We start from the raw sequence: 13,840 nt of genomic DNA, 5'->3' as shown, positions 1-13,840 counted from the left end.
TTGCGCGTGAAAGGGGGCAATCCTGAGCATCGCGTCTCAGAAGCTCTTACTGACTCTCCAGCCCTCACCCCTGGCCTTGACTACGGCATCGCGACCTGGCATACTAGCGGCGGCTGAGCCCTGCTCAAGGGTCGGGACCCGAGAACGCAGAGCACTTAGAAGAGTGTGAAAAGGGGGGATCTGGCGTGAGCCTGACCTAGTAGTACCACCACCGCAGATGCGCAAACCGGGGGCGACACAAGGAATCGACCCAGGATCGCTAAGATAAGTCATGCATTCGAGCTAGCCCAGCGCTGTGACACAGGATTTCTAGCTCTTGCAGCCTTGCTACGGTGACGCCGCTTTCCTTTCCTGCCTTCAGGAAGTTGCTTGCATGCTAAAGGGGGCCTCTTGAGAATCGCGCCTCAGGAGCTCTCATTGGACCTCAGGCCGCTCACCTCCTGGCCTTGACCACGGCATCACAACCTGGCATACCAGCGATGGCTGAAGCTAGCCTAGGGACTGGGACCTGTCAGCGTAGAGCCCTAAGCTACTGCGAGGTTGGAAAGGGGGGACCAGGCCGAAGCAAGACGGGCAATCATAAAATTTCGTAATGAGAATAATATTGACGCAAAAGGCACTATGGATTCTTTACACACCCCTACGGGGTTCATCTCAATTCCTCGCAGGGAACAAAAGAAGAAGACTATCAGAAGTCGTATCTACTGGTGCTGCCGCCGACGCCATCATCAATAGTGGGCCATGGGAGGCCGACGCCAACCCCATCCAGGTCATCCATGACGACGAGCGGACGCCGTTGCTGCGCTCCGGGCATGGCGAGAGCTCGGGGCACGTAGCTGTCGTCGCTCGTCTCCGGAGTCTCGTCAAGCTCGGGAGAGTCGCTGGACTCCCAGGAGCTGCCGCTGCTGCTGGAGGGGCTGTCGGCAGGACCGAGGGCGGGCTCAGCGCCGGCATGGCGGCCCCCTCCAGGGCAGCACTCCAGGCGGCGGCCCTCCTTGTCGAAGACCTTGAGGAACAGCGTGGAGGCGCCATCGTACTCAAAATGGATGGCGAGGGCCCCTCCGCGTGGCAGGCGCGGAGCACCTCGCCCCATCCACGGGTCATGAAGATCTTACCCGGAGAGACGACCTCGACCTCCGCTCCCGTCGCCGGGGTGCTGCATTCGGCATGCTGCAGCCACAGCTCGAGCGGCCCCCTCGGCGGCATCACTTCGGCGAAGAACTGCGGGAATCGGATCCACGAGCGCGGTGGCATCGCCGCCCACACCACGAGCTCGCGCGAGGAGCCCTCGGCGTGAGTTCGTGGGCCGGCAGCATGCGCCACCACGACCTGGCCACCGGGACCGTGGCACGACCGGCGCAGGCCGCTACCTCCTCCTCCGGAGCCTTGCGCCTGGGCGTACAAGGGCAGCGGATAACTAGGCGGAGGCCTCTCATACCAAGGCCTCATCACCTCCAGCCTTACGTCGGCACCACGGGAGCAGCCAAATCTCTTCTTCAGCGGGAGAGGCCCCTTTTCTTCGCGGGGCGTTTTCCTTCTCGGCGGCGGAGAACCTCCTTATCGGCGCCATGGTGCCGCGGCAAGGCGGTGAAGTGAGGAGAAAGAAGAAGAAGCAGCCGGAGTGGAGAAAGAGATGAGTGACGGGGGCTCCGCCCCTCTCCTCATTTATAGCCAGAAGGAGGCCAACCGCCGGCCTCCATGATCGCAGGTAATGATGGTTTTCTTCTGCATGCAGCAGGGTCTTGATACGTCTCCAACGTATCTATAATTTTTTATTGTTCCATGCTATATTATATTTTGTTTTGGATGTCTAATGGGCTTTATTATACACTTTTATATTATTTTTGGGACTAACCTATTAACCGGAGGCCCATCCCAGATTGCTGTTTTTTTGCCTATTTCAGTGTTTCGAAGGAAAAGGATATCAAACGGAGTCCAAACGGAATGAAACCTTCGGGAACGTGATTTTCGGAACAAACGTGATCCAGAGGACTTGGAGTCTACGTAAAGCAATCAACAAGGAAGGCACGAGGCTGGGGCGCGCCTACCCCCCCTAGGCGCGCCCTCCACCCTCGTGGGACCCTCGTTGCTCCATCGACGTACTTCTTCCTCCTATATATACCCATATACCCTGGAAACACCATATACGGAGCTAAAACCCTATTTCCACCGCCGCAGCCTTCTGTACCCATGAGATCCCATCTTGGGGCCTTTTCCGGCACTCCGCCGGAGGGGGCATTGATCACGGAGGGCTTCTACATCAACACCATAGCCTCTCCGATGATGTGTGAGTAGTTTACCTCAGACCTTCGGGTCCATAGTTATTAGTTAGATGGCTTTTTCTCTCTCTTTGGATCTCAATACAAAGTTCTCCTCGATCTTCTTGCAGATCTATTCGATGTAATCTTCTTTTGCGGTGTGTTTGTCGAGATTCGATGAATTGTGGGTTTATGATCAAGTTTATCTATGAACAATATTTGAATCTCCTCTGAATTCTTTTATGTATGATTGGTTATCTTTGCAAGTCTCTTCAAATTATCAGTTTGGTTTGGCCTACTAGATTGATCTTTCTTGCAATGGGAGAAGTTCTTAGCTTTGGGTTCAATCTTGCGGTGCTCGATCCCAGTGACAGCAGGGGAAACGACACGTATTGTATTGTTGCCATCGAGGACAAAAAGATGGGGTTTATATCATATTGCATGAGTTTATCCCTCTACATCATGTCATCTTCCTTAAAGCATTACTCTGTTCTAATGAACTTAATACTCTAGATGCATGCTGGATAGCGGTCGATGTGTGGAGTAATAGTAGTAGATGCAGAATCGTTTCGGTCTACTTGTCGCGGACGTGATGCCTATATACATGATCATACCTAGATATTCTCATAACTATGCTCAATTCTATCAATTGCTCGACAGTAATTCGTTTACCCACCGTAATACTTATGCTCTTGAGAGAAGCCACTAGTGAAACCTATGGCCCCCGGGTCTATTTTCCATCATATTAATCTCCCGTCAACAAGCTATTTCTATCGCCGTTTATTTTTCTTTCTTTACTTTTAATCTTTATCATAAAAATACCAAAAATATTATCTTATCATATCTATCAGATCTCACTCTCGTAAGTGACCGTGAAGGGATTGACAACCCCTTTATCGCGTTGGTTGCGAGTTTATTATTTGTTTGTGTAGGTGCGTGGGACTCGCGCGTGGTCTCCTACTGGATTGATACCTTGGTCCTCAAAAACTGAGGGAAATACTTACGCTACTTTACTGCATCACCCTTTCCTCTTCAAGGGAAAACCAACGCAGTGCTCAAGAGGTAGCAAGAAGGATTTCTGGTGCCGTTGCCGGGGAGTCTACGCACAAGTCAAGACATACCAAGTACCTATCACAAACTCTTATCCCTCGCATTACATTATTTTCCATTTGCCTCTCGTTTTCCTCTTCCCCACTTCACCCTTGCCATTTTATTTGCCCTCTCTTTTCTGTTCGTCTCTTTTTTGCTTGCTTCTTGTTTGCTTGTGTGTTGGATTGCTTGCTTGTCACGATGGCTCAAGATAATACTAAATTGTGTGACTTTGCCAATACCAACCACAATGATTTTCTTAGCACTCCGATTGCTCCTCTTACCGAAGCTGAATCTTGTGAAATTAATGCTGCTTTGTTGAATCTTGTCATGAAAGATCAATTCGCCAGACTTCCTAGTGAAGATGCCGCTACCCATCTAAATAGCTTCGTTGATTTGTGTGATATGCAAAAGAAGAAAGATGTGGACAATGATATTGTTAAATTGAAGCTATTTCCTTTTTCGCTTAGAGATCGTGCTAAAGCTTGGTTTTCGTCTTTGCCTAAAAATAGTATTGATTCACGGAATAAGTGCAAGGATGCTTTTATCTCTAAGTATTTTCCTCCCGCTAAAATCATCTCTCTCAGAAACGATATCATGAATTTAAGAAACTTGATCATGAACATGTTGCACAAGCTTGGGAGAGGATGAAATTAATGATACGTAATTGCCCTACACATGGTTTGAATCTTTGGATGATTATACAAATTTTTTATGCCGGATTGAATTTTGCTTCTAGAAATCTTTTAGATTCGGCCGTGGGAGGCACTTTATTGGAAATCACTTTAGGAGAAGCTACTAAACTCCTAGACAATATTATGGTTAATTATTCTCAATGGCACACCGAAAGATCTACTAATAAAAAAGTGCATGCGATAGGAGAAATTAATGTTTTGAGTGGAAAGATGGATGAACTTATGAAATTATTTGCTACTAAAAGTGTTTCTTCTGATCCTAATGATATGCCCTTGTCTACTTTGATTGAAAATAATAATGAATCTATGGATGTGAATTTTGTTGGTATGAATAATTTTGGTAACAACGCATATAGAGGAAACTTTAATCCTAGGTCGTTCCCTAGTAATTCCTCTAATAATTATGGTAGTTCCTACAACAATTCTTATGGAAATTTTAATAAAATGCCCTCTGAATTTGAGACTAGTGTTAAGGAGTTTATGAATTCGCAAAAGAATTTCAATGCTTTGCTTGAAGAAAAATTGCTTAAGGTTGATGAATTGGCTAGGAACGTTGATAGAATTTCTCTTGATGTTGATTCTTTGAAACTTAGATCTATTCCACCTAAGCATGATATCAATGAGTCTCTCAAAGCCATGAGAATTTCCATTGATAAGTGCAAAGAAAGAACCGCTAGGATGCGTGCTAAGAAAGATTGCTTTGTGAAAGCGTGTTCTTCTAGTTTCTATGAGAAATAAAGATGAAGATCTAAAAGTTATTGATGTGTCTCCTATTTAATATTTGTTTTGCAATAGGAATCTTGATAATGATGGGACTGGAGATGAGTCACCTTTACCTAGAAGGCGTCTCAAAAATTCGGAGTTTTTAGATCTATAACATACCAAATTTTTTATTTGGAATGTTATACATTAGATCATCATTGCATATCATATTTTATTGCATTTTGGCTTGATCCTAGAAATCCTACGCAACTCAAGGACCCATGGAGAGAGTTGGGAATTTCGTTATTTTCATATTGAGTTTTTCTCAAATTTTTGAAAAGAGGATCGTTTGATTTTAATTATTTTCTCTTTGAATAATTATTTTATTAAAAATAAAAGTGAGAGGATAAAATGACTTCCTCAAAAAGAAATATTGGAGATTTAATGTTAAAATCAAATAAGATTTTTATTCGGAGTTTTATTGCTATTTTATTTGAATTAGGAAAAAATTGCGTTTTCCAAATTTACATTTTAGGCACAAATAAATGTTCACCTTGTCCGGCCTATTTTTAGAGGACGGGGAAATTTTATTTCGGGATTTTTGGAGTCCGTTTAGTATTTCTTTTCTTTATTTTTCTGCACGTCGGAATTTAAAAAAAGGGAAACTGACTCCGGGCCGTACCCGAGCGAGACTCCGCCCGGGGGGGCTTTATAAGCCGCAGCCCCGAGCCGCCCCAAGGCCCAGCCACCGCCGAAGCCCACCGCCGCCACACAAACCCTAACCCGCGACCCGTCGCCGCCGCCGCTGCACCGCCACCTCGCCGCCGACCCGCCGCTGCACTGCCGCCGCCGCCCCGCCTCGCCGCCGACCCGCCGCTGCGCCGTCGTCGCCGGAGGTAGTCGCCACCGCCGTTCTCGGTTTTCGCGATAAAACCGATCGGTTTTTTTCGAAAACCCTAGATCCTTTTTTTAGTTTCGGTTCGGTTTTTTTGGTTTAGTTATTTAGCGGACGTTCGTCCATACGTTCGTTTTAACGAACGGTTTTCGTCCGTTAGCCGCAGATAGCGAACGTTCGTTCGTTAGTCTGTTCGTCAGCTTTTCTTTTTCTCGGATTTATCGTGATTATTTTGGATCGTGATTTCTGATCCGATTTTCGTTTTAGTTTATCTTTTCGCTCGTTTATCGGAATCAGGCGATTCAAGCGCCTAGAGTTTCGTCTCGAAGCCCTCTTTATGTTTAACCAACTTAAACAAGTTTTTGCTACTATAAAAATTGAATTTAGTACAGATTAGCAAACGAAGCTTGTTTCTTTCGCGGTTTGAGTTTCGTTGTTTCGTTTGATTTGATTCTTTTTGCAAACCGGAGTTCTTAAGTTGAACTTTATGGTTAGATCTCTTATTTGAGTTTTACCCGTGCGTTGTTGCTTGTTGCTTATTGTATGTTTGTTTGTTTGCGATAGAGTACCCGGAGTGTGAAGCGTGCTACTACGAGTCTCTAGGTTTCACGGATCATCAACAAGGCAAGTAACACTTCGATCATACCTCTTTACTACCCAGTTTTATTGCATTAGATCTATCCACAAACAATTGCATGGTTAGGGTCCAATTTAATTTGTGGGTTTGGGAAGTACCTATTCACCTGTTTATTATCAAACCTATGGGAGTTACTTCTACGTTGCTTATATTGCTATGCTATGCTCATAGACATGGTTTGGGTTTGAGAGTATTCATGACAGATGTGAGTATTGTTAATTATTGGTTAACTTAAGGTGGAAATTTAATACACATCTGGGTGGGTTGAGGCACCTGGGGAACCCAGTGATTGCCTGTATTTTTTTTGGAAATCGCGGGGTACCGTGTGATTCTCCTATGGACTTCCACCCAGGCTCAAAGGGATCATGAGATTATTCATGCTAGAAACTTCCGTGTGCAGCCACAAGCCATTATGGGTTCTGGCATAGTTGAGTATGTTGTGTGACCTCTTTCAGTGGTAGGCTAGCAGATGTAGGGGATGTAGGTGGTACTGTCTACCCAGAGTAAAGAGTTAATGCTTCTGAAAGACTGTGTCTCGGTCATCCGTTTCTCAAACACCATGTAGTGCGAGAAATCCAACGGAGGAGATCGAGTCTTGTGGGGAAAAGTGTGCAAACCTCTGCAGAGTGTACAAACTAATCATGGTTAGCCGTGTCCCCGGTTATGGACGTCTTGAGTATCTGGTTCTTGGATTATCATGTGGATCTCATCACTCTTAATTATAAAATTTGATTGGGTTATTTAATTACTTTTAATTGGGATTGAGATGGGGTTTACCATTCTCAATGTTTAACAACCACCATGATAGTTAAATAATATTTATTCCTTTGTTGTAGGGAAAAATTGGCTTTTCGCAAAACATATTAACCATACAGCCTCCATCAGCCATATATGCATGTAGTGATAGCCTTATTCTGTTTATTACTCTTTTGTGTTACATTGCCAGCATATTCCATGTGCTGACCCGTTTTCGGGCTGCAACGTATCATGTTGCAGACTTTTCAGACGACGAGTAAGGTGCCTTAGGTCGTGGTCTTTTACTCAGTGATGCCGTTGGAGTTGATGGACTCACTTTATCTTCCAAGCCTTCCGCTATTATCGTATTAGATGGCCTTAAGCCATATTATTTTGTAATAAGTTCTCTTTTGAGACATTCGATGTAATAAGTGTGTGATTGCTACTCTGTTATAAATCCTTCAAGTACTGTGCGTGTCAGCATTACCGATCCAGGGATGACACTGATGCACAGAGATCAGACTGTTTGAGGTCTGGTCGCTACAAGATCTTGATGCAAAAATTGGTAAAAGTGGGATTGAAGAGGTCAAAACTTTAGATATCAATGAACCCACTATGTTGGATTTCAAGGAATTTGATTATGATAATTGCTCTTTGATAGATTGTATTTCCTTGTTGCAATCCGTGCTAAATTCTCCTCATGCTTATAGTCAAAATAAAGCTTTTACTAAACATATCGTTGATGCTTTGATGCAATCTTATGAAGAAAAACTTGAGTTGGAAGTTTCTATCCCTAGAAAACTTTATGATGAGTGGGAACCTACTATTAAAATTAAAATTAAAGATCATGGATGCTATGCTTTGTGTGATTTGGGTGCTAGTGTTTCCACGATTCCAAAAACTTCGTGTGATTTGCTAGGATTCGGTGAATTTGATGATTGTTCTTTGAACTTGCACCTTGCGGATTCCACTATTAAGAAACCTATGGGAAGAATTAATGATGTTCTTATTTTTGCAAATAGGAACTATGTGCCAGTAGATTTCATTGTTCCTGACATCGATTGCAATCCTTCATGTCCTATCATTCTTGGTAGACCTTTCCTTTGAACGATTGGTGCAATTATTGATATGAAGGAAGGTAATATTAGATTCCAATTTCCATTAAGAAAAGGCATGGAACACTTTCCTAGAAAGAAAATAAACTTACCTTATGAATCTATTATGAGAGCCACTTATGGATTGCTTACCAAAGATGGCAATACTTAGGTCTATCCTTGCTTTTATGCCTAGCTAAGGCGTTAAACGATAGCGCTTGTTGGGAGGCAACCCAATTTTATTTTAGTTTTTTGCTTTTTGCTTCTGTTTAGGAATAAATATTTGATCCAACCTCTGGTTAGATTTGTTTTTATGTTTTAATTAGTGTTTATGCCAAGTTAAACCTATAGGACCTTCTTGGATGATAGTTATTTGATCTTGCTGAAAATTCCAGAAACTTTCTGTTCACCAAAATAATTGTTAAAAATCACCAGAACGTGATAAAATACTGATTCCAATTGCAGTAGATCAATAAACAAATTTTCCAGGTCGTCATACTTTGGTAGAATTTTTTGAGGTACAGAAGTTTGCATTAGTTACAGATTACTACACTGTTCTGTTTTTGACAGATTCTTTTTTCGTGTGTTATTTGCTTATTTTGATGAATCTATGGCTAGTAAAATAGTTTATAAACCATAGAAAAGTTGTAATACAGTAAGTTTAACACCAATATAAATAAATAATGAGTTCAATACAGTACCTTGAAGTGGTGTTTTGTTTTCTTTCGCTAACGGAGCTCACGAGATTTTCTGTTAAGTTTTGTGTTGTGAAGTTTTCAAGTTTTGGGTAAAGATTTGATGGATTATGAAACAAGGAGTGGCAAGAGCCTAAGCTTGGGGATGCCCATGGCACCCCAAGTTAATCTAAGGACACAAAAAATCCAAAGCTTGGGGATGCCCCGGAAGGCATCCCCTCTTTTGTCTTCGTCCATCGGTAACTTTACTTGGAGCTATATTTTTATTCACCACATGATATGTGTTTTGCTTGGAGCGTCTTGTATGATTTGAGTATTTACTTATTAGTTTACCACAATCATCCTTGCTGTACACACCTTTTGAGAGAGACACACATGATTCGGAATTTATTAGAATACTCTATGTGTTTCACTTATATCTTTGAGCTATATAGTTTTTGCTCTAGTGCTTCACTTATATCTTTTAGAGCACGGCGGTGGTTATGTTTTATAGAAACTTTTGTTCTCTCATGCTTCACTTATATTATTTTAAGAGTCCTACAAAACAGCATGGTAATTTGCTTTAATCATAAAAATTAGTCCTAATATGATAGGCATCCAAGATTAGTAAAAAATTTCTTATGACTGTGTTGAATACTATGAGAAGTTTGATACTTGATAATTGTTTTGAGATATGAAAATGGTGATATTAGAGTCATGCTAGTTGAGTGGCTATGAATTTGAGAAATATTTGTGTTAAAGTTTGTGATTCCCGTAGCATGCATGTATGGTGAACCGTTATGTGATGAAGTCGGAGCATGATTTATTTATTGATTGTCTTCCTTATGAGTGGCGGTCGGGGGTGAGCGATGGTCTTTTCCTGCCAATCTATCCCCCTAGGAGCATGCGTGTAATACTTTGCTTTGATAACTTGTAGATTTTTGCAACAAGTATATGAGTTCTTTATGACTAATGTTGAGTCCATGGATTATACGCACTTTCATCCTTCCACCAATGCTAGCCTCTCTAATACCGCGCGCTTTTCGCCGGTATCATACATCCACCATATACCTTCCTCAAAACAGCCACCATACCTACCTATGATGGCATTTCCATAGCCATTCCGAGATATATTGCCATGCAACTTACCACCGTTTCGTTTACTATGACACACTTCATCATTGTCATATTGCTTTGCGTGATCATGTAGTTGACATCGTATTTGTGGCAAAGCCACCATTCATTATTTTCATACATGTCACTCTTGATTCATTGCATCCCGGTACACCACCGGAGGCATTCACATAGAGTCATATTTTGTTCTAAGTTTTGAGTTGTAAGTAAATAAAAGTGTGATGATCATCATTATTAGAGCATTGTCCCATGTGAGGAAAGGATGATGGAGACTATGATTCCCCCACAAGTCGGGATGAGACTCTGTACTAAATAAAAAAAGGCCATAAAAAGAGAAAAGGCCCAAAAAAAGAAAAAAAAGAAAAAAAAAGAGAGAAAAAAAGAGAGAAGGGACAATGCTACTATCCTTTTACCACACTTGTGCTTCATAGTAGCACCATGATCTTCATGATAGAGAGTCTCCTATGATATCACTTTCATATACTAGTGGGAATTTTTCATTATATAACTTGGCTTGTATACCAATGATGGGCTTCCTCAAAATGCCCTAGGTCTTCGTGAGCAAGCAAGTTGGATACACACCCACTTAGTTTCTTTTTGTTGAGCTTTGATATACTTATAGCTCTAGTGCATCTGTTGCATGGAAATCCCTACTCACTCACATTGATATCTATTAATGGGCATCTCCATAGCCCGTTGATACGCCTAGTTGATGTGAGACTATCTTCTCCCTTTTTGTCTTCTCCACAACCACCATTCTATTCCACATATAGTGCTATGTCCATGGCTCACGCTCATGTATTGCGTGAAGATTGAAAAGTTTGAGAACACCAAAAGTATGAAACAATTGCTTGGCTTGTCATCGGGGTTGTGCATGATTTAAATATTTTGTGTGGTGAAGATAGAGCATAGCCAGACTATATGATTTCGTAGGGATAACTTTCTTTGGCCATGTTATTTTGAGAAGACATAATTGCTTAGTTAGTATGCTTGAAGTATTATTATTTTTATGTCAATATTAAACTTTTATCTTGAATCTTTCGGATCTGAATATTCATACCACAATCAAGAGAATTACATTGAAAATTTTGCTAAGTAGCATTCCACATCAAAAATTCTGTTTTTATCATTAACTACACGAGGACGAGCACGAATTAAGCTTGGGGATGCTTGATACGTCTCCAACGTATCTGTAATTCTTGATTGTTCCATGCTATATTGTATTCTGTTTTGGATGTTTAATGGGCTTTATTATACACTTTTATATTATTTTTGGGACTAACCTATTAACCGGAGGCCCAGCCCAGATTGCTGTTTTTTTTTCCTATTTTAGTGTTTCGAAGGAAAAGGATATCAAATGGAGTCCAACGGAATGAAACCTTCGGGAATGTGATTTTCAGAACAAACGTGATCCAGAGGACTTGGAGTCTACGTAAAGCAATCAACGAGGAAGGCACGAGGCAGGGGGGCGCGCCTACCCCCCTAGGTGCGCCCTCCACCCTCGTGGGACCCTCGTTGCTCCACCGACGTACTTCTTCCTCCTATACATACCCATATACCCTGGAAACACCATATACAGAGCCAAAACCCTATTTCCACCGCCGCAACCTTCTGTACCCGTGAGATCCCATCTTGGGGCCTTTTTCGGCGCTCCGCTGGAGGGGGCATTGATCATGGAGGGCTTCTACATCAACACCATAGCCTCTCCGATGATGGGTGAGTAGTTTACCTCAGACCTTCGGGTCCATAGTTATTAGCTAGATGGCTTCTTCTCTCTCTTTGGATCTCAATACAAAGTTCTCCTCGATCTTCTTGGAGATCTATTCGGTGGAATCTTCTTTTGCGGTGTGTTTGTCGAGATCCGATGAATTGTGGGTTTATGATCAAGTTTATCTATGAACAATATTTGAATCTCCTCTGAATTCTTTTATGTATGATTGGTTATCTTTGCAAGTCTCTTCGAATTATCAGTTTGGTTTTGCCTACTAGATTGATCTTCCTTGCAATGGGAGAAGTGCTTAGCTTTGGGTTCAATCTTGAAGTGCTCGATCCCAGTGACAGCAGGGGAAACAACACATATTGTATTGTTGCCATCGAGGATAAAAAGATGGGGTTTATATCATATTGCATGAGTTTATCCCTCTACATCATGTCATCTTGCTTAAAGCATTACTATGTTCTTACGAACTTAATACTCTAGATGCATGCTGGATAGCGGTCGATGTGTGGAGTAATAGTAGTAGATGCAGAATCGTTTCGGTCTACTTGTCGCGGACGTGATGCCTATATACATGATCATACCTAGATATTCTCATAACTATGCTCAATTCTATCAATTGCTCGACAGTAATTCATTTACCCACAGTAATACTTATGCTCTTGAGAGAAGCCACTAGTGAAACCTATGGCCCCCGGGTCTATTTTCCATCATATTAATCTCCCGTCAACAAGCTATTTCTGGCGCCGTTTATCTTTGCATTGTTTACTTTTACTCTTTATCATAAAAATACCAAAAATATTATCTTAGCATATCTATCAGATCTCACTCTCGTAAGTGATCGTGAAGGGATTGACAACCCCTTTATCGCGTTGGTTGCGAGGTTCTTATTTGTTTGTGTAGGTGCGTGGGACTCGCGCGTGGTCTCCTACTGGATTGATACCTTGGTTCTCAAAAACTGAGGGAAATACTTACGCTACTTTACTGCATCACCCTTTCCTCTTCAAGGGAAAATCAACGCAGTGCTCAAGAGGTAGCAGGTCTCGTCAAGTCGGACAGTTTTCGAGGCTGCATGGGGAAGCGGAGGTGCCCACGACCTATCAATCGCCACGCGTCGACCACGGCCGCAGGCGGTTGGGCCCGCGGCGCTCCGCACTTGCCCCTTAGCTTCGCCTCGAAGCCAAGTCCGAGCGCGCCTTGGGCCCGAGGGCTACTGTCGGTGTCCTGGGAACGGGGGTACCCAGACTTGCCTGCTTGCGGCCCACGGCATGGCTCCACCAACGGGCCGGTACGGCCCAGCTTCAACAACAACAACTCAAGACCCTTGCGAGGGGCCAAGCCTCGTGAGGCGGACGACACCAAGACCTCCGTGGGGGCGGCCTCGCTAGGCTGGTTCCCGAGGAGCAGAGATATCAAGGCAGAGGGCACCTCGCGAGGTTCACGTGACGTGAGCAATGACGACCAAGGCCAGGCGGGCACCAGCGGGCGCAGAGTGCCAGTTTCCCTTTTGGTGCTAAAGAGGGAGGCGCAGGCGAGGAGTCCCGAGGCATCAGGCAAAGGTTTCCATATCGGTGCAACGAGACCAAGACCAGCAGGACGGTAGGACGGAGGTCATCGCGAAGCCCACAGCTGCATCACCACCAGAGCCTTTGGCAGGCGAAGACCACCTTTTGTTAGGATAGCTTGTACTAGTTGTCTCCCTTCAAAACTGGCCGTTGTGGGATCCCTTCCCGCCTAACATTTGGGAAGAGGACCAGGGCCACTATAAATAGGACTAGCCACCACCATAGAAGAGGATGGATCATTGAGACCACCCTCATATGCACCAGCTCACCGAGCTCAAGAACACCTCTCCTCAGGAGGCTGTTCATACCTTGTAGCTGTTCATCCTCAGCCTACAAGGCAATCCACCACACCACACTGGAGTAGGGTATTACACCACAACAGTGGCCCGAACCAGTATAAACCCTCGCGTCTCTTGTTCCTTGGGTTCGACAAGCTAGGCCTTGAGATCGTTGTGCGAGCGAGCTAGGGGGAGAGAGTCCTTCGTGCGCACCCCAGAGTTCGAACCTTAAGGGTTTGCCGGAACCCAAAATTTGACAAGGGGGTGCGGGAGGCCACCGAGGTGGGCACAACCCACCTGGGTGCGCCTGGGCCCCCAGGCGCGTCCTAGTGGGTTGTTCCCCCCTTGGGGCACCCCAGAGGTGCTG

The sequence above is a fragment of the Aegilops tauschii genome, chromosome 1 (genome assembly GCF_002575655.3).
Source record: "Aegilops tauschii subsp. strangulata cultivar AL8/78 chromosome 1, Aet v6.0, whole genome shotgun sequence".
In the NCBI taxonomy this organism is placed as follows: domain Eukaryota; kingdom Viridiplantae; phylum Streptophyta; class Magnoliopsida; order Poales; family Poaceae; genus Aegilops; species Aegilops tauschii.
This window is presented reverse-complemented; position numbering follows the sequence as displayed.